At 39.2% G+C, this 7334-nt stretch overlaps 1 pseudogene; it reads left to right on the forward strand.

Moving 5' to 3' along the window:
• Positions 1-1660: 1660 nt before the first annotated feature.
• On the forward strand, positions 1661-1778 carry LOC126254745 (5S ribosomal RNA; annotated as a pseudogene).
• The last annotated feature ends 5556 nt before the right edge of the window (positions 1779-7334 follow it).

Here is a 7334-nt window from a genome sequence, read left to right on the forward strand (position 1 = left end):
TTTTTTCAGTTTTATTTTTACAGCTCATAATCAATAGATTGTGGTCGGAGTCCACATCTGCCACTAGAAATGTCTCACAATTTAAAACGTGGTTCCTAAATCTCTGTCTTACTATCATATAACCTATCTGAAACCTCTTAGTATCTCCAGGCCTCTTCTATGTATTCAGTCTTCTTTCATGATTCTTGAACCACATGTTAGCTATGATTAATTAATGCTCTGTGCAAAATTTTACCATGCGGCTTCCTCTTTCATTCCTTACCCCCATTTCACATTCACCTACTACTTTTCCTTCTCTTCTTTTTTCCTACTATCGAATTCCAGTCACCCATGACTTCTTCGTCTCCCTTCTCTATCTGAATAATTTCTGTTATCTCATCATATATTTCATCAATCTTCTCGTCATCTGGACAGCTAATTGGCATAAAAACTGACTCTCATTTCTTTGCTGTATTAATGTGACTTGAATGCTTATGTGCTTTTAGATCATGGTGAATTACGTTTGTGTCCTAGAAACATTTTGTAGTCGTATTTAACGTGAGGAATGCCTTTGTTCAGGCTCTGTGTTATGACGTAAAGTCAGCGCCGTCACGCCAGTCGGGAACGACAGAGAAGAGATGGCTGTGAAAAGAGGTCAGCCAATGGCAGGCTGCACGATCCCCCTCCAGGACGACAACGCGACAGCAGCGGCTACTATATGAAGACGCGCCGCGCCCAACTGGTGGGAGCCCACTTGACAGCAGCTTCAACGTTAGGTTTTGTATGCCGCCTTGGCCTGTCGTACATCTATCAAAGTTAACTATTTGTACTTATCTCATTGTAATAAAACTTATTAATACGATTTGTATGGTTGTTTGTCTAGCGAACCGAGTATGCAAGATTCATAGACATATCACTCTGAACTTCTTCAGAACAATTGGGTATCGATATTCACTTCTGATTTAGTCGGCCAAAGTTTCAAGTAACTTATCCGAATGCTCTTCCACTCACCTAACAATGTCTCAGGAATTAATAATAATGTGCTGTGGTTTTATTTTGTCTGTTGGAACTGGTGGGAATATAATAGTACATAGTCCATGAACTGTCCAAATGGTTCAAATGGCTCTAAGCACTATGGGACTTAACATCTGAGGTCATCAGTCCCCTAGACTTAAGGTAGTTAGGTTTAAGTAGTTCTAAGGACATCACACACATCCATGCCCGAGGCAGGATTCGAACCTGCGACTGTGGCAGCAGAGCGGTTCCAGACTGAAGCGCCTGCACATGACTACTGATCGTTATAGTACGTCTGAGTACAGTTGAGGATTTACGAATTCACTATCCTCCTCCCTGCTATATGTTTAATGAATCTTTCACTTGCCGGCCGGAGTGGCCGAGCGGTTAAAGGCGCTACAGTCTGGAACCGCACGACCGCTACGGTCGCAGGTTCGAATCCTGCCTCGGGCATGGATGTGTGTGATGTCCTTAGGTTAGTTAGGTTTAAGTAGTTCTAAGTTCTAGGGGACTTATGACCACAGCAGTTGAGTCCCATAGTGCTCAGAGCCCAATCTTTCACTTGTTCAGTCAAGGGCAACATTTTCGAAAATTGTCCCGTTAATTTTAATTGTATTTAAAGCTCGGATGAAGTAGCCTACTATAAATTACTGCTATATAATACGTAGGCAACGGCCTTGCCGCAGTGGCTACACCAGTTCCCGTGAGATCACCGAAGTTAAGCGCTGTCGGGCGTGGTCGGCACTTGGATGGGTGACCATCCAGGCCACCATGCGTTGTTGCCATTTTTCGGGGTGCACTCATGCTCGTGATGCCAATGGACGAGCTACTCGAGCGAATAGTAGCGGCTTCGGTCAAGAATGCCATCATACCGACCGGGAGAGCTGTGTGCTGACCCCACGCCCCTCCTATCCGCATCCTCCACTGAGGATGACACGGCGGTCGGATGTTCCCGGTAGGCCACTCGTGGCCTGTGGACGGAGTGCTTTATATAATACGTAGCTTACATAAGTGAAATATAAAAATATCTAAACCCAAAACATTGCATCAAAACAAGGGTTCAGTTCTTAGTGCTGTGAAATGAGGGGAAAAACCTCAAGTTAACATTTATAAGAAAAGGAACAACACCAACAATGCAGCAGGAGCGTAATATGTAGAAAATCGCCCACGCAACCCGCCACTGGAGATGCCTTGCAGAATAAAGGCGAAACACGTATGGCACGAAAATTCTGTTTATTCAGTTGTAATCAGACAGTCCATAAAGTAAAAATTATCAGTATACCGTAATAAGCTAAAATTTCTTTCGCGTCGTACTACGGGAGGGGAAGTTATATTTTTTCAACTTACAAAAATTGACATTGTTATTTAATAGTGTCTTTTCCTTTTTAGGTGTCTGAAGAAAAAATACAACTCTGTGTTTTAAATAAAACTTTCTGTATAGCGCACTTTGTGGTAACTGACATTCTGAGTGTATTATATTCTGCTATTTGTTTGATTTCGATCCAAGCCAAAGCTACTGAATAGCATCTGTTCTGTGTGGCTGCGTTAATGCTGCCTCGTAACGTGTAAACAGTTTTATAAATGTCGCCTGTATAAACATCGCACTCTGAAAGCTACTAACAAATAAAGCAGGCTCTTATATGCAGATACTGAAATTACGATTGGTCGAGAATTGCGACAGATCGTCCACACTTCCACACAAAGCTTCAGCTACCACAATCACAAAGGCCAAAACTACTGGTTAAGAGTGACTACACTTTGAAATGTAACTCGGGGTGATCAGATTCCACATACCTCTAATATTTTTATACATTGCTGGAGCGAATGGCACGTCACTCACTAACACATGTAATTAAAAGAGTCTGCCATCTAAAGATGAACGCTGCAGCCCGAAACTCATAATGACATTTAAATAAAAATTTGTAAACATACTTGTGGCTGGTTTCTTTATTCATCAACAACTCTTTAAAGGGCACGGCTTTCAAGAAGACATGGTAAGGCTAAAATAACTTTTGGTTTTACTTACTGCCAGTTGCAGTGCAGCAATAAAGTTATCCTAGTATCCACACCACCTACCTGAAACAAAGAAATAACAGAGCTGTTACAAACGACATAGTGAGAAATCATTCTAAAATGCCCCTATGTTTCATTGAAGTTTGACAAATATCCATGATAAATTAATATTAAACACAAAGTAGGATTATTTTCTGTCTGTTTGTTACATTTCTCTATTTCAAAATGACCGGTTTCGAGCAAAGTTGACCATTTCAAAGGCCGGCCGAAGTGGCCGCGCGGTTCTGGCGCTGCAGTCTGGAACCGCGAGACCGCTACGGTCGCAGGTTCGAATCCTGCCTCGGGCATGGATGTGTGTGATGTTCTTAGGTTAGTTAGGTTTAACTAGTTCTAAGTTCTAGGGGACTAATGACCTCAGCAGTTGAGTCCCATAGTGCTCAGAGCCATTTGAACCATTTCAAATCATGTAGTTGCAGAGTAATCTGTCCTGATGGAGCTATCAGTTCACTATGATATATTCATATGACTGTGAACGGGTAGTTCCATTAGGACAGACTACTCCCTAACTTCGAGATGATATGTGAAGACGTGTGACAGTCCGCAACCGGGCATTTTGAAATTAAAAAAATAGTGACCGACAGAGAGAAAATAAGCCTATTTTTAGAATTAAGGTTCGCTGACAATCTCCTGTGACAAATATCAAGTTTTGACATTTAAACAGTGATCGCAACACCTGCACTTAACATTGCCACAAGTACGTACATATATAAGGTTGCTACGTACGTCATTAAAAGTGCCAATCTGCATCGCAGCATTATATGGAAATGGAACGTGGACTGCGGGAAAAGGGCACGATAACATTTGTAATACGATTCTATAGACGTACATTAGAGTAATCACGAGGGCGTATCGTGCAGAATGAAGATAAACTGCAGAGACGAGGAAAATTATCTGTTGTAAACCATTGTCAGAAGAAAGGACAAGTTGCTTGAGCACTCAGCATGAGAGTCGTGTAGCGTAAAGGGAAACAGCGGAAAAGATCATTTACTTATAATACAATTTACAGAGCGTAGAGATCTGCAAAGACAAAGGAAAGAACGGGATCACATCTAGTTAGTAGAGATTTCTGAGTACACATCTCAAGAAGATGTAGATAGCTGACATGATTTTACTTAAAATTTTTCGTGCTAATTTCAAATGTGAAAACAGTCTTATTGTGTGACACCAAGTGTCGAAGTTAATGACAAACATTTATATTCCACAGAACACCATTTGCTGGAAAGTTCTCATCATTTCTATTTATTGTTCACGCAACTTTGTAATTTTTTTCTGGTGCCTTGGCTGGAAAACCAGTAAAACTGTTCTTTACATACGTTTTTTGGTGCATCGAATTATTTTCGAATACAGTTGCCGTCGATAGGTGTCACAGCTCAATCCTCGGGGTGAAACAGCATTGAAATATGGCTATGAATCCACAGTTTGTCAATTCATCTAACATGCATATCTTACAGACTGACCCTCTTGAATTTTCTTCATACTTTGAAAGCTGTCCATTAGAAAATCAGATCAATAATCTTTACGCGAGCCATTAATCACTGGCGAGGTGCAAACACACTCAATGCACGGATTTCGTCTGCTAGGAATGCCACAGTCTTCGGCTACATAGTGAGGGTGTATGTATACGTGTCTGGCCAGTTGTCAGTGTGGTAGAGTTTTGAGCAGCGTTGCCGTGGAGACAGAAGGCAAAGTATTCTGACTGTTTCCGGGATCACTGAGAGTAGATGCGTCATGAAACTGCTGCTCCCTCTAATTCGATGACTACCGTGATGTTTCAATTCAATCGCCATTTATATTCTAGAACAAAGAAGAATTTGTGATGAGAGTGTGGCTTACAAACACGCATTGACGTATTATTTCAGTCACAGAGGTTGCAGCTTTATAGATGTATCTTTGATGAGACCAAAGTTAACTGCATTGCGCAAAGAAAGGCTCTTTTTCATATCAAGCACCAATATCGGTGTTTTATTTATTTATCCGTGAATGCAAGTCATGGCATACATTAATACATCGCTTGTTTAGTATTACTATGGGAATACGAGATTATATGGGATTGCTTTTTGTTCCGATTCCAATGCTTTGCGTAAAAGTACCATATGTTTCTCGCTGCAGGCCAAATTTATCTTTACTACAGAAACTTCGTACTTAGTCATTGAATAATATTAAGACGTTTTTCTGAACGCCTCTTTACTTATTTTGATTCTTATGAGGCTACCACGGGATGTTGGAATTTATTCAGTGCTGTTACTACGTGGCCTGGGTGGTTGCGTAAAACTTTTTTGTATTGCAGTATAGTGCCACGTATGGAGGAACCTGCTAAAAAAGCATGACGTCCATGTTTAATTGTGTTTTTTGTTAATTTGTTACTGACTTTCTTATGAAAGGGTCTGCAATATTTAATTACGCCAATGTTTAATTACCGCTGACTCACAGCCAAACAAATAAAAAGTTTGAAAATAACATTCAAATTTGCCGCGAGCCACACCAGGAGTACATACTCTTGTCTTGGCTGCGAGAATAGAGGCCTCTGATGGAATAATAAATAATGCGTTAACTATTTTTTCTACTTTAGTAAAAGGGTTTCCAGAGTATCACTGGTATTTATAGTTTGAAATTCTTTTTTTACTGCATAAAACATTAATTACCTTTCTCACTCAGAATTTCGTAGAAATCGAAGTCTTCATTTGCAAATGCAACGACAAGGCTAGTCAACATTAAGCGCGAAAAAATGAATATCTCATGGCCACATGTAGGTGACTAATTTTTATGAAAGAATAATTCGAAATCCTTTTTATTCATATATTTTGCGCTTCAGAAAAACCCACACTTATATGAATCGTACGTTAACTGAATCAACAAGACAAGTAATCTAGCGAACACATACGAACTAGAACAAGCCCACGAATCATCCATGTTATGGTCTATATCTTAACACAGAGCTTGCTTAGAAACATACAGTATTATTACAAAATATTGATAACTTTTACTTTTGGGAAGATATAATTCTGGTGGTTGGCGTTTCTATGACGTACTAATAATTTAAAATTGTACTTACAGGTTCCGTGGATGTATTTCTATATGTTGTGTTTTTTTTCAGTTTTGGCGCTGTTGTTGTTCTTATAATTCCCATTTGAAGTTTAGCTTTCCAGACTTCACAGCACAAGAAACTGAACAATTATTTTGAGACTATATTTGTTTGGTATTTCCGAGTGTCGAATGTTACTACCAACTTTTGAGTGTAAAATATATGTATATGTGCGTGTGTGTGTGTGTGAAGTGGTACTTGCATTGGTATGACTGTTTTCATTTATTTGTTATAATTTTGTGTGTGTGATCAGAGAGAGAGAGAGAGAGAGAGAGAGAGGAGGGGGAGGGGGGGGGAGAGAGACGAAATGTATTTGTGATTAATGTGGCTGCATGTGAAAACGGAATGATTTTTTCCAGTGCAGTAGAGAATCTGTACAGATGTGTTTTTGGTGATTTATCACATATTTGTTTTCAGCAATGACTTTCTGGGTGTGAACGTTTCCTTGCATTTGCCAAGATATTTGTCACGGTTGTTTATTCTGATTATTTTCATGTGTTGTTCCATGTTTGTAGGATGGTGGTTATGGTATTTTAAGTCCTCTGCAAATGTGGATTAGTTTGTTTCTTACTTCCAGAATCTGATGTATTCTTTGTACCTTGTTTTAAAATTCCTTCATGCAATGCCTATATACATTCTATCACAACTTTGACATTCAAGTTTGTATATACCTGATATCTGGAATTTTCCTCTCTTGATTGTTGGTTGTCATTTGATTGAAGGTTTGCACAGTTTTATATGCTACTTGGAAGCTCTGATTCTTTAATATGTTTGCCACTTTGTGTGTTAATTTATGTGTGTGTCTTATGTACCATCTGCTATGACGCAAAAATGTGTTTCATTTAGTTGTAATTAGAGGGTCCAAAAGTACAAATTTTCAACGTTCCGTAATATTACATGCAACTCCGGACGACAGGTCTACAGAAGTTGGAAATGTTACATACAGCATTCTTTGTTTTTAAGTAAAATTACTCTTATTATAATTTTTCTATTTTTCCTCATGAAGATTCTTCAAGTATTACATTTCCTGTTTAGCATTACATATAAGAATTGTAAATTTACTTGCTGCATTAGGGAAGCTTTGAAGATCCGTTACATCCCGCTGTCATTTCTGAAATTATTAAGTTTTTCCTGAGTTTTTCACTCTACCCACTTTTTTCTTAATTAAATCGGTATCCGACGTAAG

Source organism: Schistocerca nitens, chromosome 4 (assembly GCF_023898315.1).
Source record: "Schistocerca nitens isolate TAMUIC-IGC-003100 chromosome 4, iqSchNite1.1, whole genome shotgun sequence".
Classification (NCBI taxonomy): Eukaryota; Metazoa; Arthropoda; class Insecta; order Orthoptera; family Acrididae; genus Schistocerca; species Schistocerca nitens.